At 38.5% G+C, this 25,309-nt stretch overlaps 1 long non-coding RNA gene across 1 annotated transcript; it reads right to left on the bottom strand.

Annotated features, from left to right (window-relative positions):
• Window positions 1-3,127: 3,127 nt before the first annotated feature.
• LOC126700003 (uncharacterized) lies at window positions 3,128-23,932 on the bottom strand. The gene is made up of 3 exons (XR_007646968.1): window positions 23,618-23,932; window positions 3,843-3,943; window positions 3,128-3,731 (listed from the first exon to the last, which is right to left on the bottom strand). It is a non-coding gene; the product is annotated as an uncharacterized LOC126700003 (long non-coding RNA).
• Window positions 23,933-25,309: the final 1,377 nt, after the last annotated feature.

The raw sequence follows: 25,309 nt of genomic DNA, 5'->3' as shown, positions 1-25,309 counted from the left end.
TTGACTAAACTGCCCTTTCTTTGATTCCCCTTGCCGACTCTGAACTAACTCATGCTTGAATGTGAACAACCGATAGCACGGAAAGCAGCATTCTACTGATTTGATTACCTTCTTCCCTTCCAAATATTATAGTAGGAATTCTCTCTCGATATTGCCAAAACCACAAGGCTTGATCACTACTAAACTCCAAAATATTCAAAACTTTATAAGATTTGTAAAATGAAAATATGTCACTTCAGCCATATATCTCTCAAAAACTTACATTATTACCTTGAGCAGAAGAGCTCAAAATATCACCATGCTATGAGTGAACTGCGATGTTTTCTGTAGCAAAGTATAGGATTTTTTACAGCAGAAAATGTAAAACCAAGAGGATCTAAGTGCAAGACACTAACCTTTGTACTTCTGAGATAATTGTTGCCATAAGTTAGGACCTTTTGACTTTCTGTATTGTTGCAATAGACTACCCTTCAGAAGCCAGGTCCTCCAATCAATGAGTGTTCAGGTTGAATTGATTCTTTTCCAGGTTTGAAGGGACGGAATCTGGGTAAATGCAGCTTCTTTCTTGTACTGCTAGCCATTTTCTAAGATATCATCTCCACCCCTAATTGTTTAAAAACTTCTATTCCACACCATAGAACAACTGTGAACCTATAGAGCAAATAATATCTGAAAATTCACCCTTCTAAGGAAGCTTATCCACCAACAAACTTTCTAAACTCAATTCCCAATTACTAATAACAAGTCCTGCCCCCTCACAATTTAGGCTCAAATCAATGACAAAATTTAAAAATTTAATATGGCAAATGAACCAATCCAAAAAGAATGTTATATGAAAGGGTTTTTTTCTTGAGCTGAAGTGTATCTCAATTTTTATTGTAGACTTGACCACTGGCCAAATTGGCCAAATACCACCTTTTCCTAAATTTATTAGCAAAAAAACAGTTGTGCAACTGAAAAATAACTTACATAAGTTATTCTATAGGTCTCAAATGGAAATTTCTGAAGTTCATTGGCAGAATTTTGCAACTTACGAACAAAAAATATATCAGCTTTTAAGCCTAAATCTTCAAGTTCATTGCCAAAATATATGTGCTACAAAAAATATATCACCAAAGGACAAGAAGATCCTATACATGACAAAAAGATGATTTACCATTACAGACCCAAAGTAGCACTGATTCTTGACCATTCTTGAATCATTCTTGTTTTCTTCTCCTCACCAGTTCCTTGACTGGTCTCACCTTGCATGAAAAGAACACAACACAAGCAAATATTAATATGCAAATGATTTAACTATGAAGAGATGTATATGTAATCGGTATCGAATCAAACTATAGTACCATGTCCAGTCCCACAATCAGGAGGATGTGTCTGTGTCTGTTGCGGCCTTCGTGGTCGATCCTCAATGTGCGAAGGCTCTGGTGGGGGGGGTAGGTATCTGTGTCTGGATGAACTCGGTATGCACAAACTTAGGGGGGATAGCACCAGGGGTGGGTCGCCCAGGAGTGGGCATGAACCTCATCTCATCTCTACCATGTACAACTGTGGGGGCAGTGCCGGTAGTCAGTGGGAATGTATGGGATGGACCCGCATCATCGTGTGCCATAGAGCTTATGTCATAAGCAGTGTCCAAACACATCTCATTTGTTGTCTGACTTGCTTCCTCCATGGTGTGGTCATGCACGGGTGTGTGGCACCGACTAGATGTGGGCACGGGTGTGTGAGGCCGACTAGATGTGGGCACGGGTGTGTGACGCCGACTAGATGTGGGCATAGGTGTGTCACACGAACCAGATGTATGACGCTGACTAGATGTACGTTGACTAGATGTGGGCACGGGTGTGTGACGCTGACCAGACGTGGGAGGCCAACTAGATGTATGACGCTGACTAGATTGATGCCTCCATGCCCTTGACGTCCACCTGCTTGCCGACCACGCCGTACAGCCGGTTCACTTGTGTTGCCCACCTCGCGTGCATGGTCCAAGGTTAACCGACCGATCTCTTCAACAGCTTGCAAGGCATTAATAGAGTCGGTGTAAATCTCAGACCCTAGTTCGCACTTCGCCAAAATGCTCAACTGCGATTCAACCTGTCACAAATATACAAGAGTAGTGTTACTAGGTTGAACTAAACTATGCGAAGCAAGGTACATTTATAATGAAACAGGCTTTGTAAACTTACCAAAGTGTCCCAGTATGAAGTCTCTTTTGTAATATGGCAAACAGTGCAGGGACGAAACCACACCATATACTCGTCATTGTAGCTCATCTCCCCATGAAAGGACGGTGCATCAGCAATTGTGTTGTGTGTAGCCCATTTAGCAATATGCGGGGCATGTACTTCGGCCCAATCTTGATGGTACTTGCCCTGGAGGGTTATCTTGTGCAGTTCATTTGAAGTATCAACATTGACTGGCATGCCTTGCTTCATCCCAAACTGTCGGAGAACACGTTCGGGATGATGGCCTTCAACCACCCAAAAATGTATGAGCGGCATGATAGAACTCCATATGTGTTGGCCTGCCGTACAATATGTGGGCAGGGAACCCAAATAATTTCTGTACGGTTCCCAGACAATCTACAATGATCCAACAGATGCAAACAACCATATTAACAATATAATTAGAAAAAATGAGTAAAGAATGTGAACAATACATGTAACTCTGAAATAAAAAATGTTTATTCATTCCAAAGTGAATTGTAAGTACAACAACTACATGCCAAAGCGGTTCGCACTTGTAAGACACGATACCTAATTTGGCCGTAGCGAAGTAAGCGACACACGATAGGCACGTAGGACGTGCATTGAATGTTCAATTGTTATCTTAGCCCCTTTCCATCTATCAAACAACACAAACATAACCTTCATATTAGTTACTTACATAATTCCCATGCGAACAAAGTTAATGAGGAAATGTAAAATGATTACTATCTAAGATGCTACATACCTGATAGCAAGTGGACCTGGAGGTAGTGCCTGGTGTGGATGCCTCATCACAGGACATATGTGTGGAAACCTCACCCACGCCCACAACTGCACCAATAGCAATGCACCACCGATTTGCTTGGCCGTCTTCTTTGATCCCTTACAAAGGTGTCTATAGAGCCAACTTAGTGCTGCACTACCCTAACTATACTTCTTTCCATTGCTGATTGGATCGAAAAATTGCAGATACCTAATTGAGATCCGTTCTCCAGACTTGACCATAAACAGCGTACCACCTAACATCTCCACTATATAAAACCGAGAATACTTCTGCACAAGCTCCTCAGGGGCGTCAACCGGGAGAGGGTTGCTAAACCAATCCTCAAGCCATTTGGCTTTTACCCTCGGCCCTTCCATCATTCCAGTGTTCTTATTACGACCAAGTTCTCTCTCTGGCGGCCTATGCTCTAGCAACCTGCCGCAGAGGTTGCGCCAATTGACTGTCGGGGATGTACATCCCACCACCGGCAAGCCATCTATCGGAACCCCCATTATAACCTCCATATCTTGTAGCGTGATGGTCATCTCACCATGGGGCAAGTGGAATGAGTGCGTCTCCGGCCGCCATCTCTCCACCAACGCTGTGATCAATGCGTGGTCAAGGTCCATATGTGGGACCCGAAATAGACCATCTAACCCCGCATCAGTGATATAAGCGACAATTCGTGGATCTTACCCATCTAACCCACCTTCAAGCAGACCTTTCTCTCGGTGACGACAAGTCAATACACCTGGCACATCCTGCAAATACAGCAGCTTAGTATTAATAATAATTAGAATACCACATAATAATTACGCTTCAAAGTTAAATTCCAAAAATCTTTCTACTACATATATTGAACAAGTGCGTACCTCACCTTCCAAATGAGCATCCCAAAGCAAACTTGAACGATGCTCATCCTACCTCGTCAACAAAGTCCATATAGAGGGTCCTGCTCCATGTGGGTCCATATCTGGCATTTGGTGACAACAACAAGACAGTCTTATTTATTTATTTTTAATTATAAACATATTTGGCTAAAAATGGCAATAATATATATCTAATGCAGCCTTCACTGATTTCAATTAAAAAAAATTGAATTAAACTTGAGAGAGTGAGAGGGAGACTCAGACAGTGAGGGATGAGAGTTTAAATTGTGGGTAATAGTAACAGGGGTTCTTAGAGTTTAATGGGAGTAGACTAGAACAATACTCCCAGTATTCAACTCAAGCTAAGGTGTTTTCCAATGTCAAACATAGGCCATCACGTCTTTCCCACAACCTGAATAACAAGTTTTCATTCGGTTTGACATGCCCCCCTACTCCTACTGCCCCTAACTTGAATCAAACACTCATTTTTCCTAATGCAGTCCTTCACCCTTACTACACATGGCAATCAAATTATAGATTGAAACAATTATGGGATTAAACATTAAGATGTCTTTGTATTACATTGTACTATCATAAAGAAAATGCGTAAATAACTTTGAGGATAAGTTTTCAATATAGGAAACCCACGAACTTATTTACAAACCAATCACACCCAAAAAATGTCAAAAATGTAAGCGCATCATGGGTAGTTCAATTTTCTTCTCAAATATAGAGTTTTAATGGCTTATTGACTTGAATAAAATGAATTACAAAAAAAAAAAAAATTTGAGTACGCGATTGTGTGGTGCAATAACATTCTTCACAATACAAATTGCATGAATTCTCTTTTTAATAAATCTAAAATATTCAAATAAACTTGCATATTCACATTTGCATTAACCCAGTATGCTGAAAAAAATATTGGAGACAAAAGCCAACATTATTGTACTAATCCTCAAAGGCTTTAAATATTTAAGGACTTGCATGTTTCCAGTTGGACTAGTCCAACTTATTTCCTTCAAAAGCATTGCTTGATGTCATCAAAGTTTTGAAGTTTTAGTTATTTTTCAGTTTGTTAAAAACTATAATATATTTTTTTCTAACTATGTTGCTTTCTTTTAGAGATAACAAATAGAATATTTTTAGTATTAGAAAAGAAAAGCTGAAAATCTAGAAAACAAGGGTCCATAATTATTCCATTTGTGTGTAATTAGTAAATGATTAAAAAAAATATCAGTGTTTAAATACTAATAACTATTAATTGAAGATAGGTTAGCATCTAATTTGAAATAAGAAAGGAATTTAGTATAATAAAGTGATCAAGGACCTTTTGAGTCATCCCAATCTGAATTTTACTTCATTTGTTGTTGGTAAAAAGAATCTGGTTGATACAACAATTGATGAATTCATAAATACATTTATTGAGCTATTTTGTGTATAATTGTTTATCACAAGCTGTGCCTAGCTTAACAGATGGTTTATAGTTTCTTTTGATGGATGAGGTCTGTTGAAATTAAAATGAAATAGAAAATACTGTAAGGATAATGCAGAAAAAAAGAGAGAACACAATGGGGTTACGTAGTTTGGTCTGCCGGCTTACCTCTACAATTTAAAGTCTTTGATGGCTACATCTTTCACATTTATTAAAATAGTTCTTTGGGCTAATTGCAATTTTCCCACCCCTCCCTAAACTATGGGGTCAAATTTAATTCCCTCTAAACTATGAAGTCAAGCATTGTCACCCCTAATAATTGGTAATAAGCAAAATACCTCTAGTTATTAACAATTTTTGTAAATTTCAAGATTTTAACTAAAATTGTTATTTCAAAATTTCAAAATACCTATATTTTTTATACCTGCTATCAATCCATCCTAAATATCAGCTATTGACAAATTCTCCAGTTCATTGCAATCAATCAGGATCAAAATTTCAGTAATTTGACTAACTGATGTTTTGCATATGAGCTGCTCTTGCACTTGAGAGCAATCAGGAAGCTCCAAAAAATCAACTTAACTACAAAGACCAACTTCTAAACTAATGCAGCAACGTATTAGGGAAAACATAAGGCCAATTTAACTAAGCTCACCATTGTCCAAAGCTAAGCATCATCAAGTTTACACCTTGCTTTATTGAAGTGCCCCAAGAGATCATACCACTCAATAAATTAGCACCATTGGTCTTACCCCCCAACAACTAATTGAGTATTAAAAATTTATGTATCTTTGTAAAAATAGCCCCTATCAACCCAACAATAACTTAGACATAGAATTAGAAAGATTCTAGAATAGCATAAGTCTGAAGCTGGAACCAGAAATCCAAATGCAAAGACCCTTATTAAATCTAGAAACGAAACGATCAAATCTATTCATAAAGACAACACTTTTCATATTTGTTTTGCCTCATAACCTCTAAAATTCTTTAATATAAGCAAAAGGAAACAGAAGGGGCATAAAATAGAAGACCCATTTGCATAAAAGATCAACACAGAGAAAGCTTAGGGTGGCAAAGTAATATTACTTTAAGATATACCAGGTGTAACTTAGGGTGGCAAAGTAAACCCAAACCCACCCAATTATTAGTTGGGTTAAATGGGCATCAACCTTGTTAGGTTCTAAAATCTTAGGATTTTGTGTATTTAGAACTCTAATTTGTATTATTGGCAAACCATGATCAAAACAATTTTTAGAAGTGTTTTTAGTTCAGCTCAAAGTTGTGATTTTATGAAAAGTTGGAATCGAGTTAAAGTAGGAAGCATTGTGCCTTTCGGGCTAGCTCGATCGATCGAAAGACAGGCCCAATCAATCGAAGCTCGGGCAGAATGTTTTTCTGCAGATTCGTCCAACTCAGCCCTAAGTGTTTTAAAACATTTTTAGGGTTTCTTATTTGTCCTAAGTATAAAAGACAAACCCTAGCCACGTTTTAGTGTTGCTCATATTGCGATTTGTGTAAATCTCTTGTGAGATCTAGAGGAGCTTTCCTTTACACAAACTTAGGGTTTTCAAGGAGAAGATTTATCTACACCTTGATGATCAATTCAGTTGCTGCCATTGAAGCTTAAAGAAAACACAAGCGGGTGTGCTTGTATCTGGTGGTGAATCCAAGAAAGAAGGAGTTCGTGGATTCGGAGCTTGCACGTGGTCGTGTCAGTAAGTTCTACTGGTTGGTAGTAATAAGTAGTCAAGCGTGAGGGATTGTAAGTCTTATTGTATGAACTTTGATTCTTTCAAGATAGTGGATTCAAGTTTACCTTGAGGATAACTAGGTCAAATCCTCTCCAGATTTTTACCGGTTTGGTTTCCTAGGTGATCATATCTTGTGTTATTTATTTTCCGCTACTTTGCATGATTTGATCTTGTTATTGTTATAACCTAGACTTGTTTAATTGGACTAAGTAACAACTTGGCTAATTACCTAGGTTAAATCAATTGTTAAGGGGTCTAAAAACTATCAAGTGGTATCAGAGTAGGTTGCTCTTTTGTTGTTGATCTTTTGATCACTGAACTGATCCTTGACCCCTGCTGTCATGGAACACAGACACTCTCTAGTTATTCCTCCTCACTTTGATGGGAATAATTATGCTTATTGGAAAGTAAGGATGAAAGCATTTTTGAAATCCATTGATGAGAGGGTGTGGAACTCCATTGAATACGGATGGGAGAAGCCCACTACTCCTATGAGTGAGTGGGAAACTTCTCAAAAAGAAGCAGTTGCATTTAATAGCAAGGCTATGAATGCGATCTTTAACGCTATTTCTATGGAGGAATTTAAGAGAATCTCTAATGTTGAGGTTGCTCATACTGCTTGGAATATCCTCCAAACTGTGCATGAAGGCACAAAGGCTGTCAAAATCAATAAATTGTAGCAATTAACTTCTAAATTTGAAAGCATTAGGATGTCTGATGATGAATCGTTTGATGACTTCTATGCTAAATTGAATGACATTGTTAATTCTGCTTTTAACTTGGGTGAAATCTATGATCAACCTAAAATTGTTAGGAAGATTCTTAGATCTTTGACTGAAGACTTTAGACCCAAGGTGACTGCCATTACTAAAAGCAAGGATGTGGATTCCATCTCTGTTGATGAACTTGTAGGATCTCTTCAATCCTATGAGTTGGATCTACCCAAAACTACCAAATCCAAATCAATGGCTCTTAAGTCAGTTGATGATGTTGAAGGTGGTGGATTTGATGATGAGCTCTCTGCTACAGAGATTGCTTACCTTGCCAAGAACTTTAGAAACTTTCTCAGGAATAGTAATAGAAAGGCAAGAGGCACAAACACTGCTGAACCTAGAAACTTTAGGAAGCATGATCCCACTAAGGTTAGCAACAATGATAAATCTAGAGAAAAAGTAGGTCAATCCTCCAATAATTCCTTGAGCTCTCAGTGTTTTGGATGTCAAGGGTATGGACACATGAAATCTGAATGTCCTACTTATTTGAAGTCTAAGGGTAAGGCTATGGCTGTAACCCTTAGTGATGGTGAAGTTTCTGATAATGAGTCAGATTGTGATGAGGATGGAAACTTCATTGCTTTCACCGCTCCTGCTGTAGTTGATGAGAGCATATCTGTTGAAGAGAACCCTTCTGATGGGGAACTCTCTGAAGATGCAGATCTTTAAGAGGCCTATAATAAACTTTGCAAAGTTGCTGCAAAGGATGCTATGAATGTTGAACTTGGCCTGAAGAAAATTGAATCTCTTGAGCTTGAAAAGAAGAATTTGCTTGTTAAACTGTTTGATGCTAATGATCTTTTGAACAATGTGAAAACTGAAAACATGCTTTTGCTTGATAAAGTTAAATCTTTGGAACTTGATTTATCTGATGCTAGATCTGCTAGTTCTAAACTTGATCAAATGCTGAGTGTTCAAAAGTCTTCTTCTGACAAAACTGGATTAGGTTATGTTGAAAGCATCTCTGTGCCTGCTGCCCATTCCACAAAGTTTGTTCCTTCATCTTCTTCCTCTGAACCTTCAGTGAGAGAGATAGTGAGTGAAACTGTCAAACCCCCTGTAAGTGAGGTTGTCAAACCCATAGAAGTTTCATCATCTAGGAAGATTAGGGTTGATCTGAAAGAGTCTAAATCTAGGAAGCCTACCCTATCTAAGGACAAGACACATAATAAGCCTGCATGTGTTTGTCATTTTTGTGAAAAGTCTGGACACATTCGTCCAAACTGTTACAAGCTGCAAGCTGCTAAGAGAGCAAATAAACCAAAAGTACCTGTGTCTCAAGCACTTGATCATATGGTACTTATTGGTCATTTGGTAAAGGATTTAAACCTTTATTCCAATCCTGGAGTTGGTAATCATTCTCATGTGAATAAGAACTCCAATGCTCATGGTGCATCTAAAAGGTTTTGGATGCGAAAGACTCGATCTAATTGAGTCTTTCTGACATGGTTCTTGTGCTTCATTGCTCTACCCTTTGTGACCATTGCTCTTTGGTTTTGTTCTTGTTTTTCTAGGATTTGCATTGCATAACATTCATGCATTTCATTCTAGGTGTTTTTTTTTTTTTTTTTTTTTTTTTTTTTATAATAATAAAAAAAAATAAATCGAAGCAAATTTTGTTTTGTACTATTCTTCTTGGTTTTTGAGAACAAGATTGGTCAATTTATTTTCACTCACATGTCTTTTGTACCTTGTTTAGCTTTGATGAGCTTATTTACTGCACTTTACTAGTTGAAGCTTTGCAGTGCATATTGTGTGGGAAAGATGTGTATGGTGTTTGATTATTCTGTCTTAATCTTGAAGTCACATGTTTTTAAATGTTTGACTTGAACTTTTAGAGAAAGGCATAAATAACCATCTCACCACTATTCACTAGCCAATCATGAACACCTTAGTGCATATCATAAGATTTTGTGCTCGAGAAAGTGTAGCACATTGCACAAAAAGAACATAAGGTGAAGCCTCGGTTAAAATTGCTTAATTCTTAAAATCAAAATTGGTGTGTACTATTTGGCTTGATGCCAAACTCACATAACTTAAAATTGGTATGTATATTATGAGGCATAAATACAAGAAACTTACATGATTGCAAGCTTATGATCTAGGAGATGTGGGAGTTATATGATGTAACTCTTTAGGTGATAGTCTCCTTTAAATTCTTTGTGATGAATTTTGTAGACTTTGTGATTGATTGCTATTCACATATCACCTCACATGTATCTCAAACTTTTGCTATTTGCACACACTACACGAGTTACTCTTTGCTAAATTTTGTACATGTTATTGTATATGTTTATGGTCTGACCAACCAAATTTTGCAAATACTTTGAATTTTGTACAAAATTGATTTGTTGCTTGAAAATCTGTGGATAATGCAAGAAATTTTGTTTTTGGGAATTTGGGCTTAAAATTCTTGTTTTGAAAATCATATCATCACATACTCATGCATTTTTGTTCTTAAATTTCAATGTTTTGAGTCAATTTTAATGTTTTTCAAAATCTGTGTTTTTCCCTCAAAATTTGGTGAGCCTCTGCCTATTTCGATCGATCCATTCTGCTATTCGATCGATCGAAAATTTTTAAATTTGATAGAGAGAGTCTCTGTCTATTTCGATCGATTGAGGCTGATTTTCGATCAATCGAAACTCGTGAATCAGGTTTTTTTAAAAAGACAGATTGGACTTTTCAAAGTCACTTTTTCAAATAGTTCTTCAACTTTTCTCTCTCTCCGCGTTGGCTAAAGGCTCCACCATCAAATTTTTGTTGTTTTCCTCCATGATTTTTACAAGGTTTTTGTCCTTGAAGGCTGGTAAGTCTCTTTTGCCCCTCCTTTTGCATTTTATTTCATGTTTTCATGCATTTTTCATGCATAATTATGGGTATTTTTGGCACTTTCATTACATTGATATTTTTGATGATTCGAACCTATTTTTGTGAATTTGATCAATGGGTTTTTGTTCTTTGATGCTATAATGATGATTCATATAGTTTAATTTGATCAATTTTGTGGTTTTTGAGAAATTAAAAATTCTAGGGTTTGAGATTGTTTCGAATTGGGGATTTTTGTCTAATTGGCTTAAATTGATGAAATTGGCTTGTTACATTGATGAATTTGGTCGTTAATTTGTGATTGATATCATGCGTGATGATCAATTCGTCAATATTTTCAAATTAATCAAGTGTTTTTTTTTTTTAATTTTGGGATTTTTGTGCTAAAACCTCTATGTTCAAGCCAAATTTTGTGAATTTGAACTTGTTGGACTTAATTGCACTACATTAGAACATGCATCATGTAATTTAACATGTTCATACATCATATATATTTTTATTCTATTTTATCTTCTTGTGCTAACTTGCAGTCTGCCTTTGGTTTTGTTTTGTTTTTTTTTTTTTTTTTCTCTATGTGTTGGTCCTTATCCTAGCACCATGCCTAGGAAAACTAGAGCTCATAGGACTACTTCCACTTCCTCTGAGTCTCCCACTAGGGTTGAGTTGTTTAGGAATGATAAGTCTAGAGAAGCCTTTGAGACCCTGAACTGTAAGCGTAAGATATGGGCTAAGCGAGCTGTGGTCTTAGACGAGCTTGATCCGGCCATTAGGGTCAATTTTGAGTCTCGAGGTTGGTTGCCTCTCTTAGAGATAGATCATCCACCCCCGACCGCCCTGATTAGAGAGTTCTTCTCGAACCTCTCTTGCCACGTCTATGATTCCAACACCCTTGTTCGGAGTTGGATACGAGGTGTAGAGTTCACCATTACCCCTCGGGTAGTGGCTGAGGCTCTTGGGGTTTCAGTTGTTTGGGAGCCTGACTATCCCTATGATGAGTCACCCACTTTAGATGTAGTCATATCTTACATCACTGGGTCATCTATCTAGTGGGGTTCTGATCCTCGGATCACGTCCGCTGAGCTTACTGAGATGGCCTGTCTCTTCTTTAGGATAGCGTGTCATTCCTTGTGGCCTATTTCTCACCTCCACACTATCCCTTTAGAGCGATGTGTGTTTTTGTATGCTTTTGCTTCTGGAGTGTCTATCAGCTTTCCTCACTTGTTCCTTCATTCTTTGAACGAGGTTTATAGGAGTTCTGCCGTAAGGCATGCGCTGATTCATCCTATTTTCATTCATAGGATTTTGCTCTTTTTAGGTTTAGATGGTTTTTCGTCGGGTGAGCCTGTGCATGTGATTGCTCCCATAGGTGCCACTTTCCTTCGACAGAGGGTTGCTCACTTGAGAGCTGCTCCTTCTCATCCTAGAGGTGCGTCATCTAGTGGTGTTCCCTCTCCTCCCTCTTCTACAGGTACTGATGCTGTTGAGACATCAGGTGCTGCTGTTGATGCTGATGTTCCTCCATCGACTGCTTCGGATGATTCAGACATTCGTCACACGTTGGATCATGTCTTGACCGTTCAGGCGGCTCATGGACAGATTTTGGTGGATGTGCTCGATGAGATCCGTGCTTTGCGTGCGGAGTTGGCGTAGTTTAGACGACCTTCCTTTTGATGATGGATATCTTGTTTGCCCTTTGGTATTCCGTCACAAAAAGGGGGAGTACTTTGTAGGTTTTTGCTTTCAGGGGGAGTTTTATTTATTTTGGTTGGAGCTTGTGGAGTTTAGATTGTATCTAGGTGCTTCACTTTATACTTTACATTTTTAGCTCTTGCCATGTGTTTTTGATGGGATATTATTGTTAGGGGGAGTTTTTATGTTTTGTTGGTACTTTATATGTTTCTTGTTTCAAACTGCTTATTGATTTATATTTATGAGTTATTTATTGATATTTGTCTTTATTTGTGTGTTGTTTGAAATCAAGAAGTATTTTGTTTAGAAGTATTTTGTTTACTTGTATTGTTTCCACACATGCGGTTATGCATTTTGTTTAGTGTTTCAGGAAATATACAGGTTGATTCAACTAAGCTGCTGTCTACACTTGCAACTGATGGATAGTAGTTAGGATTGAATTTTTTTTATGAGCATTATTTTGTAAAGGGCTTTTTATTTTGTAAACTTTGAGCTTCTAGTTGTGTTTTGCCATGGATTGCCAAGGGGGAGTTTGTTAGGTTCTAAAAGTCTTAGGATTTTGTGTATTTAGAACTCTAATTTGTATTGTTGGCAAATCATGATCAAAACAATGTTTTAGAAGTGTTTTTAGTTCAGCTCAAAGTTGTGATTTTATGAAAAGTTGGAATCGAGTTAAAGCAAGAAGCATTGTGCCTTTCGGGCTAGCTCGATCGATCGAAACACAGGCTCGATCGATCAAAGCTCAGGAAGAATGTTTTTCTGTAGATTCGTCTAACTCAGCCCTAAGTGTTTTAAAATGTTTTTAGGGTTTCTTATTTGTCCTAAGTATAAAGACAAACCCTAGCCACGTTTTAGTGTAAATCTCTTGTGAGATCTAGAGGAGCTTTCCTTTACACAAACTTAGGGTTTTCAAGGAGAAGATTTATTGTAAGGTTGAATTTATTCAACCATCTAATTGGCTTTATTCCGTGCCAAATTTGCTTGTAATTCAGCATTTAGTAACCCTGTATCTAGGTGGGTTTGTTGTAAGGGTAGTGAGTGAGATAGAGTGAAGTTTGCTCAAGAGTGTGCAAGAAAACAGAGTGTCGCGGCTGGGACTCGCGGGTGGACTCGCGGCTGCAAGTCGCCAGAAGCTGCACACGTGCCAAGCATGCTGGAAGATGAACAGTCATGCTAGCTGGAGCACTACAGGACAAAACAGGACAATTGGCCATACGGTTAACTCGCGACTGGATCTCGCGACTTGGTCAAGCCGCGAGGTCAAGCCGCGAGCCACCCCTGTTTTGGAAAAACCTGACGTTTCACATTCCTCTCCACTCCAGTATAAATACCCCTTTAACCCACGATTGAAAGAGAGCTTCCAGAGAGAATTTTGAGAGAGAAACCCTAAAGAAAAACAAGATTGTTTCACACAAAATCCCTACCTTAGAGTCTCTTCAAATTCCCTTACTCTCTTCCTCTCCATTGTCAAAACCTTGAGAGGCATTATACCAAACCTGGTTCTCACCATTATCATCTCTATGAGACAGTCGTTTGGAGTTCTGGGAAGCAGTTAGGAAGGAGCCAATCTTCATTGGTTGATGCTATGGTCTAGTAGCGGAATCCGGGAAGCTAGAAAAGAAAAAGGTTCGGCGCAACCTCGTTGGAGCAAGAAGCTTGGAGGGCTTAGGTGCACTGGGTAGATTAGGCTTGGAGGGTCTATTGCTGTCCTTGTATCCCAACTGTATTTTCTAGTGGATTGATTACCGCTTGGAGGGCGGCGGAGAGGTTTTTCGCCGAGGTCTTCGGTTTCCTCTTCGATAACACATCGGGTGTTATCTTTGTGTTTGCATCTTCCTTCCTCTCTATCTCTGCCTTTACATTATCTGCTGTGGTTTTATTTTGTTATGGCTTAGATAGTTGTTTAACCAATTTCAAATTATAGCATATGTTAAGTTTCCGCACACTAGTTGTTTGACATATTGCTTGTGTTGGTTAAGTTGGTTTTTGGGGGTCTAAACGTTCAAAATTGTTTTTGTACACGTTTTTGAACTTTCAATTGGTATCAGAGCGGGTACACTGCTGTTGGTTTCATTACCATTGTGTGATCCTTGACTCCCTTTTGAGATGGATAGGTCTCAATCCCTTAATGCACCTCCATATTTTGATGGTAGTAATTATGCTTTTTGGAAGGTTCGTATGAGAGCTTTTCTGTGTTCTATTGATGAATCCGTTTGGGATGCTGTTGAGATTGGTTGGACCAAACCTGAGGCATCCAAATCCACATGGGATAAGGCAGCACTTGCTGCATCTAATGCTAACAGTAAAGCACTCAACGCTATTTTCTGTGGTGTGTCTCCAGATGAATTTCACAAGATTTCTCATATTACCATTGCCAAAGAAGCATGGGAAATTCTGGAAACAACTTATGAAGGCACGAGGATGAGTCTTTTGACTCTTTCTATGGGAAACTAAATGAGGTGGTTGTCAGTAAGTTTAACTTGGGGGAGAAAACGGAGGACTCAAAGATTGTAAGGAAGATCCTTCGATCATTGCCGGAAAGTTTTCGTGCTAAAGTGACAGCCATTGAAGAGAGCAAGGATCTTGACGACATCAAAGTACAGGAGCTGGTTGGTTCTCTGCAGACTTATGAGATGTCGCTGCCCAATCAACGGAAGAGTAAATCCCTTGCTCTAAAGACCATTAATGAGAAGGTGGAAGATCAAGACTCATCGGGAGAAGATGTGGTTGACAAAGATGTAGCCTATCTTGTTAAAAATTTCAGAAAGTTTTTGAAATTCAAAAATAATAGCAAATTTGATGATAAGAGAAAATTCCAAAATTCTAGAAGGGAGAAGAGGGATTTCAAAAAGAAAGATGGAAAAGAATCCTAATCCACACAAGGTGTCACTTGTTTTGAATGCAACGGGCATGGACACTTTAAGAAGGAATGTCCGAATTATTTGAAATCGAAAGGCAAAGTGTATGCCACGACCTTGAGTGACTCAGACTCGTCTGACTCAGAATCTGAAGAGAGCTGTGATGGAGAGGGGAACTATTCAGCTTTTATGACTATTGCTCATGTTGAGTCGTCGGATGAGTTGAATTTGCTTGTACGAGACCTTGGAGAACATAGTGATGATGAATCACTAGGAATTGTTGAAGAATCAGAAGCTGAAGAAGAAGAAAGCACAGCAAATCTTCAAGAGAATTATAACTCACTCTTGGAGAAGTCGGGTGAATACACAAGGGTGGCCAAGGCTGCTGTGAGAAAAATGAAGAAGGCTGAGGAGGACTACAAAAGTCTCCTAATCCGGTATAGGGAAGCCAAATGCGAGATTGAAACACTGAATGGTGAGTTGTCCGAAGCTTACACTAAAGTGAGATTCCTTGAGAATGAGGTTGTGCAAGCAAATGCTAAAATAGAGAGGGTCACCACCAAGAAGCTAGATGATGTTATATCTTCTCAAAAGAGCTTTTCAGACAAATCCGGACTGGGATATACCGGAGGAAGTAGTTCATCTGGAAATGTCACTAAAGAAGTGAAGTTTGTAAAGGCCAAAGATCCAGTTGTAGCTGACCTTACTGGTGTGAAGCTCGAGGTGGAGGAGAAGAAGAATGTGGTGGACCAACGGATGCTGAATCATCGTAATCAGTCTGTGGGCAGGTCTGAATCTCGTGCCAAGTCACGTCCACGACCACAAAGAGGTCCTAGAGGAACGTATGTGTGCCATTATTGCGGACTTCAAGGGCACACTCGACCATATTGCCAAAAGCTGAGAGCAAAGAACAGTGCAACTCCTCAAAGGTCAGGAGGACCCAGAAATGATAGAAGAATTTGGGCGGGTGATCAATCTAGAGGTCAAAATGGAGATCCCGGAATGATGAACGTGATGAAGATGATTGGTGCATTCACCAACTGCTTGGAAAGCTTCTCACGAAGGTTTGAAAGCCCTAACTCCCGTACCCAATCCTATAAGGAAATCACCCCAAACGCAAGTGACGTGCGGGTGAATAAGGGTACTCATGCATAAGCATTACAACATGTCCATGCATTAATACTTCCTATGCTTTGTGACTATGTTTGTTTGGTATGCTTGTTGTTTTTGATTTTGGTTGTTTGATTATCCTCTTGTGAATATTTCTTAATTTTGTTTTATCATTCTTTTTGTTTCTTGTGTCAAAAATCCAAAAATCACATAAAAATTAGAAAATCAAAAAGCTTGATTGACTTTGTTGAGTTTTGTCTCAAAACTTGTTTTGCCTTGTACCTTTGTGCTAATGGCTTTGTGCATTTTCGAGCATTGCTTGTTTTCATGCACTCATATCACTGTGAAAAAAAAAAAATCTTGAAATCTATGTGATTGTTGTAAATAGATCTTCAAACTTGTCATGAATGATTAGTGAATGGTTATGTTGATCTTGAGACATGCATAGACTTGTGTCTATATATCTTCCCACTTTTTATTTTTGTTTTGCTAAAAAGAGCTCACCAAATGTAAATCTCCAAATGAAAAGAGATATTGAGCTGCAAAAGCCTGTCGCACATTCTAGTATTTGACTAGGAAAAAGGGTAAGCGACCTTATATTAAAAGTGAATGTTCATTCAAAAAGGCCAAAGGCCTGTTCTTCAAAGAGAAATGTTATATATCCCTCTCACAATGAGAGATGCTTGCCTCAAAAGATCAAAAAGATCAGTTGTTATGATTGAAAGTGGAGTCAAATGAAAAGCTCCAGGTTATGTTATCATGTTGTGTGGGAGGTCATATATTCATATTTCTATAATTGAGATTGGTCACATGATCTAGTGCTAATTGTGTATGCCTTGGTTGAATTGATCATTGAAGCTTCACAATAGACAAAGGACTATCTCATTGGTGATATCCACACACAACACACAAGTTTATGTTCAATAAATGCCGTATTCATTTGTGTGATTGTACTTGATAAAATGTGTTTTCACATGCTCAATCTTTGATAATTCAAGCACAAAAAGATTTTTGAGTGTTTTAGGTGTTTTTGGAAAGTATTTTGTTTGAAAAATCTGAAAATTTCAAAAATACAGTTTTGCCCTGTTTTGGCGGCTCAGTCGCGGGTATGTCAAGTCGCGAGCCTCAGTCGCATCTTCGCTGGTCATTTTTGGCGACTTGTTCGCGAGTGGAAGGCCCAGTCGCGAGGTTCACTCAGAGATTTTCGCGGCTCAGCTCGCGACTCACTCACGGGTAGACCTTCCAGTCGCGAAAAACACTTAGAAAAATTTTTCAAAATTTTGTTCTTGAGTGCTTTGGCGGCTTAAGCTGGCGACTGTGTGGCGACTTAATCAAGTCACGAAAATCGCGTGTTTTGCAGAAACAGGAGCAGTTTTTAAACCTCTTTCAGTTTTTCCCTCGAACTTTTGTAACTGTTCATCTTCTCTTTAAACTTTTTTTCCCTTCCAAACACTTCGTGAATCCATTTTTCAAACCCCTTTGGTGCTTCGTTTCTTATCCAAATCATCAAGAAAAGGTATGGGTTTTGCTTTCTCAATCTCAGTTTCTTTTTCCTGCATATTTCTGTTACTGTTTGGACTGGTATTGTATTCGTTATACTTATCTCTATGTGTAATGGGTATGGAGTGTCTTGTTTGATATTGTTCTCTCCTGTTTTCATGCTGAGCAGTCACAATGTGTATTTCATTGTTCTGAATTTTTGCCTATTATTGAATCTGAGAATCTTTTCTGAAATGAGTTTGGTGTCTATTTGACTTACTCATTACACTTGCCTGAATATTGATGTTGGTGTTTGGTTTTGGTTACTGAGTTGATATGATAACATAATGTATGTTTCTCAACCACGTGCTCCAGTGTGGATGTTTGGTTTCTTCATGTTGAAATATTTTCCCCTTGTTCATGTCTCTGATGGAGTGTTTTTTGTTATCTGCTTTAAATGTTCAAATGATGTATCTGATTGCATATCATGGTCATGTTAACCTGTCTAAATGACAGTGTTGTCAGTTGTACTTTCTTTCTATGTTTTGTTGCAATATCACCAATGTTGCTACACATGTTAGTTTGTGCTTCTGTGTATTGTGAGTTGTTTTGGTTGGGTCTGTACTATCTTCAGTTTGTGGTTATATATTGAAATATTATTCACACTGAACCTTGTTGACATTCATCTTGTGGGGTATTGTTGTTTGGTTCTTTGCTGTTGGCCTGTTCTCTTGCAGATGTCTCGTCGATCTTCCAGGGGTAAAGATACTGTTGCTGACGAACCAGCAACACCAGTTGCTAAAAGGACTCGTCTATCATCTCAGGCATCTCAAGATCCCAATGAGGATAGATTCAGAGTTCCCCTTAACTCACACGCCTACTCAAATGTGTTTGACAAGTCAACAACTATAGTGGAACGGGTAGTAGAGTTCAACACCTTAGGGACTACTTTCATCCCTCGAATCTTTGAGAAACGAGACTGGGCAAACTTGTTCAGAAACTTTAATGATCCAATGGATGAGCTGGTCAAAGAATGCTTCTCCAATGCAACTGATCTTGGACCTCACCTCATTTTCTGGGTCAGAGGAACAGAGTTTTGTGTTACCCCAGACTCCACCGCAGATCTTCTCAGCATCACCAGACCTCAGAATGTGAATTTAACTCCCTATGATGAACGAAATCCAGAGGTTGGAGAAATTTTACAAATCCTAGGACACGATCATGAGGTATCCAGTGCAGGAACTTCCATCAGCACCGCAAAGTTTGCACCTGAGCTGACCACACTGAAGTTGATCATGTTCACCAATCTCTACCCACTGTCCAACACTACATTCATCAATCTTGGGAGAGCTATATTTCTGTGTGATCTCATTACAGGAGCCCCCATTGATATATGTGCTCACATCTACTACAACTTGAGGAAGACCGCGTGTCGATCTACAGCTCGAGGAATCATTCCATTTTGCAGTCTCGTCATGAAACTCATTCTTAGTGCAGGCATTACTCCTCCTGCAGATGGTAAACTGTTGACTCGTCAACGTCCCATTTCCTTATTCACTCTTCAAGCGAGCAGAAGTCACTCCTCTAAATCACCAAGAAGTGCTCACATCTCTCCGGTTACTCCATCTGCCCCTGACTCAGAGACACCTGCACATACCACATCTGCATCACGTGCTGTTCCTGAAGCTTCACCGGCTGGTATTCCGCAAGCACAAACTGCTCCTCATACTGACAGAGTTGGCAGTGTACTTGAGCATATTCAGAAACGCGTTGATGAGCTTGTGGCACTTCTTTACTCCATAAACAACCATGTCCAAATGCGCCTCGAGACTATGGAGAATCAGCTTGATGAGATTCAACGAAAGTTGGATGAGAGTCTTTAGCTATTCGTGACAAAAAGGGGGAGAACATTCAGTAAGGGGGAGAAAAGTTCAAAGGGAAGTGTGCATAGTGATAGGGGGAGTACACACATACACACATACTTTTGTCATTCTTTTGTTTTTAGTCTTATCTTCTAAATTTATGGTTATGGTTTTGATACACTGTGTTTTGGTGTATAGATGTTTCTAACTCTAAACTTATACTCTTGGTTTAAACTTTAATATATGTTGATGATGTTATTCAGGATGTTTTTGGTTTGTACCCATGTGCTTTTGTAAGCTTTTAGGGTTATTGTTTTATGCATAGTTTGTAGGCTTTATGGTATGTACCTTGCTTAAGTGCAGCCTTTATGCTATGTTGAAATCAGTACTTTAATCTAAATGTTCTGCATTTTGGTTTATGTACTGTCACTCTTGTGCCCTTGTAGGATTGTTCCTAGATGCATATGCCTTGTGTGCTATGCATTGGTTGAGTGTTGAGCATACAAGTGTCTTGCCTTGTGCTTGTTAACTTGTATGTCCTTGTGTTCATTCCAAGTGTGAATGAGCACTGTGATCACTACCTTGTGGTGTTCACTTGGTTGATCAAGCCATGGTTTGTTTATTAACTCCATCTTTGCTTGATCTCATATTGCCTGTTTCATATGCATTTATAATTTTCTGCTTACAATGATCATGGTGTATTGTTGTGTTTCAGGAGTATTATGTTCATATGATTCAAGTGCTTCACAGCTTCTAGAGTTAGGTGTGAGTGAGTTTTGTTCAACTGTTCCCAACTCACATGTTAAGTCTAGAGTCTGTTTTAGGGTTTTGTCACGGAATAGCCAAAGGGGGAGATTGTAAGGTTGAATTTATTCAACCATCTAATTGGCTTTATTCCGTACCAAATTTGCTTATAATTCAGCATTTAGTAACCCTGTATCTAGGTGGGTTTGTTGTAAGGGTAGTGAGTGAGATAGAGTGAAGTTTGCTCAAGAGTGTGCAAGAAAACAGAGTGTCGCGGCTGGGACTCGCGGGTGGACTCACGGCTGCAAGCTGCCAGAAGCTGCACACGTGCCAAGCATGCTGGAAGATGAACAGTCATGCTAGCTGGAGCACTACAGGACAAAACAGGACAACTGGCCATACGGTTAACTCGCGACTGGATCTCGCGACTTGGTCAAGCCGCGAGGTCAAGCCGCGAGCCACCCCTGTTTTGGAAAAACCTGACGTTTCACATTCCTCTCCACTCCAGTATAAATACCCCTTTAACCCACGATTGAAAGAGAGCTTCCAGAGAGAATTTTGAGAGAGAAACCCTAAAGAAAAACAAGATTGTTTCACACACAATCCCTACCTTAGAGTCTCTTCAAATTCCCTTACTCTCTTCCTCTCAATTGTCAAAACCTTGAGAGGCATTATACCAAACCTGGTTCTCACCATTATCATCTCTATGAGACAGTCGTTTGGAGTTCTGGGAAGCAGTTAGGAAGGAGCCAATCTTCATTGGTTGATGCTATGGTCTAGTAGCGGAATCCGGGAAGCTAGAAAAGAAAAAGGTTCGGCGCAACCTCGTTGGAGCAAGAAGCTTGGAGGGCTTAGGTGCACTGGGTAGATTAGGCTTGGAGGGTCTATTGCTGTCCTTGTATCCCAACTGTATTTTCTAGTGGATTGATTACCGCTTGGAGGGCGGCGGAGAGGTTTTTCGCCGAGGTCTTCGGTTTCCTCTTCGATAACACATCGGGTGTTATCTTTGTGTTTGCATCTTCCTTCCTCTCTATCTCTGCCTTTACATTATCTGCTGTGGTTTTATTTTGTTATGGCTTAGATAGTTGTTTAACCAATTTCATATTATAGCATATGTTAAGTTTCCGCACACTAGTTGTTTGACATATTGCTTGTGTTGGTTAAGTTGGTTTTTGGGGGTCTAAACGTTCAAAAGTGTTTTTGTACACGTTTTTGAACTTTCATTTATCTATACCTTGATGATCAATTCAGTTGCTGCCAGTGAAGCTTAAAGAAAACACAAGCGGGTGTGCTTGTATCTGGTGGTGAATCCAAGAAAGAAGAAGTCTGTGGATTCGGAGCTTGCACGTGGTCGTGTCAGTAAGTTCTACTAGTTGGTAGCAATAAGAGGTCGAGCGTGGGGGCTTGTAAGTCTTATTGTATGAACTTCAATTCTTTCAAGATAGTGGATTCAAGTTTATCTTGAGGATAGCTAAGTCAAATCCTTCCCAGGTTTTTACCGGTTTGGTTTCCTGGGTGATCATATCTTGTGTTATTTATTTTCCGCTGCTTTGCATGATTTGATCTTGTTATTGTTATAACCTAGACTTGTTTAATTGGACTAAGTAACAACTTGGCTAATTACCTAGGTTAAATCAATTGTTTAAGGGGTCTAAAAACTATCAAACCCAATTAGATTTTAGGGATTATACTAATATGGAAGACATTTAATCAAACCATAAAAACCGTTAACATTAATAACCAAATTCAAAAACAAAATTAATTGCAAAATCTTGGTAAAACATAAAATCTTAGTTCCCTGCATCATTGATGGGTTGGGTTTGCCTCCTTAGGTTAAATCCCCAATATCCTTTGACCATTGAAACCAAGATCTTCAAAATAAAAGTTTCATTTGAAGCAAGGAGTGACCACAGTAAGAGAGCAGAGTGAGAGGTCTCATTTTGAATTCTACACTTTCCAGGGATTCTTATTCATCTATCTTAACATTCTCATCTCCCCTAAACTAATTTTACCTAATAATTAGAAAATAAAAAACCCAAAAGACAAGCACAACCAGACCAACATTCTAGTAATAGAACAACCATCTAAATATTCATTAACAGCAGCCTTGGGGAAAATTCTAACTAAAAGAGTATCACTTTGTAAATCAATATTGTATTTGCAAATGTAATAGTGAAAAAGTAGACCATTTGCTTCTTCATTGCAAAGTTGCTCCTAAGTTAAGGGCTCTCATTTTTTTTCCCCTATGTACAGAGAACAGTGGTGACTGGTGATGCCGAAGAGAGCGATAGATGATTTATTTGGTTTTTATAGCTGGTTTAGCAAACATAGAAGCCTCTTACTTATAATGGCACCACCTTTGTTTAATGTGGACCATATGGAGGGAGAAGGAAGTGAATGTTTAATGAAAAGGAGTCAACAATTCTAGAGATAAAATCTAGCTTCTTAAGATCATTGTTCGAGTGGTCCCGATCATAGGCAATAATGAGTAAATTTCTATTCTTAGATTTCATTGATTCACTCTCTATTCATAGGCAATGATTAGTGTTTTCATTTTTTATGAGTATCTTCTACACACATCCAGTGTGCATAGAGTATCTCCCCTTTCACATTAAAATCTTACTACTTATAAATAAAAAATTGAAAGAGAAGAAGAAATTTTAGACAGTCTTAAAATGAGTTTTACGGCCTTGAAAATTGTCTGATGACAGCATAAGACCTGTTAAGCACTAAGATTGTGCGGAATTTACTAAAGCATCTTGCCATCTTCTACATGCAAGGTTGAAGGTATAAGTAAAATGTTAGCATTTATTTGCTCATATAGGTATATGTATGTAAGAACAGTGTGTGTCCATAACCATTCAAATAGCATTTGATAGAACTTAAATGCATTCATTGTAGTTAAATGTTTATATCAACTAACCATGAACTGTTAACTATGATTTTTCATGGTTGTAAAGTTTAATTAGAAAATGTTTATATCACTTACTGCACTGCAATTCTCATCTCCCCTAAACTCATTTTACCTAATAATTAGAAAATAAAAAAACCCAAAAGACAAGCACAACCAGACCAACATTCTAGTAATCACCCAAAAATAAAAATTAACTAACTAAATTGAATGAATTCCTTAATTAATTTCTGGATCAAAACCCAGAATCAAATTTGGCATAAAAATACAAAATTTACAAACACAAATACCCACAAATACCCAATGCTCAAATTGAAGATGCAAGCTGAGCGAGACATACCTTGTGAGAGGGAGACCGAGAGCGTGAGCAACAGAGCGAGAGGGAGACCAAGCAACCGAGCGAGAGGGAGACTGAGAGCAAGAGGAAGACGGAGAATGAGAGCGAGAGTGAGACTGAAAGGGAGATTGAGAGCGTGTGGGAGAGTTTGATAGCGAGATTGAGCAAGTCAAAGAGAGTTGAGAGGGAGATTGAGAGAGTGAGAGGGAGATTGAGAGAGTGAGTGATGAGAGAGTAGCTGTGGGAATGAAGTTCATAAGCTGGGTTTCAGTTTGTATTGAGAGAGGAAGTTTTGATATTATTATAAAATTGAGAGAGTGCGTGGTACCCGAGTCCATCAAGCTCAGGTACCATTCTGTATTGGCCGGCCCATTTTTTAGGAGTTCAGTCCATAAGCTGCCAGTACAGAATGGTACCCGAGCTTGATGGACTCAGGTATCATGAATAGTACTCGAGCCCACCAAACTCGAGTACTAAATGGCCAATTTTTTTTTTTTAATTTTTTTAATTGAACTTTCCATGTCAGCAGGCCATGGTGGAGTAGAAAAATGGGGTACTCGAGCTCACCAAGCTCGAGTACCACAAAAAGTGGTAGATAGCTATATTGTTCCGAAACAGTGTTTCTGGGCAAAATATTTCAATAATTAATGGTAATGGGCCATTTTGCCCTAGGTAGTAGCGTAGTGTAGATTGAGGTGAACGTATCTAGTTATTCCTAACGGGGTGGTTCTAATACTTACGTAGTTTTGCTCTGATTATTTCGATAAAAAAGTTTTCTAAAAAGTGAGTCATTTAAAAAAAAAGTATTATTTGAGAAACTATCTTATTTTTGTGTATAACATATAGGAAAACATTTGTCGGTATTTGGTACACTCATAGAAGTAGTATCATTTTTTTTTTTTTTTGTGCAATTCAAAATCATGTATACCATTTCTGTAATAATACTCAAAATGGTTACGAGTAATTCCCAAATCTGCAACACGTACAGATAATTTCATCCAGCCACTTCACAACTTCTAACTCCTTCAAATATAGATAAAGAACCCAAATATCCAACACACTAATAAAGAACCCAAACTCCACTAATTCAATGACGCCCTCACTTTTCAATCAAACAAAATGAAAATTAAAAAAAAAAAAAATCACACAAAATTCGAAACCTTAGATTCACTAATTTTGTAGAAAAATGATAGCAAATTTGCAAAAGGAATCAAAATAACTGCAAGTAAACTTATTGTGATTTTCGAGTAACCAGATTCCGATAATTGTCAAAGAGGATTTAGGGCTTAAGGCTTATAAAGGGAAGAGAGATAGAGATGAAGGGAGAGAGAGAAAGAGAAAGGGGGGGGGGGGGGGCGCTTACTAGTGAAGCCCAACATGAGAATGAGGTTGTTTTCTGTTGACCAATTTTTTGTTTTCCTTTGACCCACATTTTTTAATGCTACCAAATATTGAAAAACTCAGAAAACTATCTTTAAAGAACGTTTTCCACTGAAACAAATGAAGCAGTATAACATGGAAATGAGATGAGAGAGACATTGGAGACACGGTAATAAAAGAGAGAGATGAGTGTTTTGAGGGGTGATAATATAATAAGGGTAAAAAAAGAACATACCTACTAAATTAGAGATGGCTACAATTTTAACAATGACGATGACGCTTCTTAAACTCTAATTAGTTTTCTGGCCTTAGTTT

Source organism: Quercus robur, chromosome 9 (genome assembly GCF_932294415.1).
Source record: "Quercus robur chromosome 9, dhQueRobu3.1, whole genome shotgun sequence".
Taxonomy (NCBI): Eukaryota; Viridiplantae; Streptophyta; class Magnoliopsida; order Fagales; family Fagaceae; genus Quercus; species Quercus robur.
This window is presented reverse-complemented; position numbering and strand designations above follow the sequence as displayed.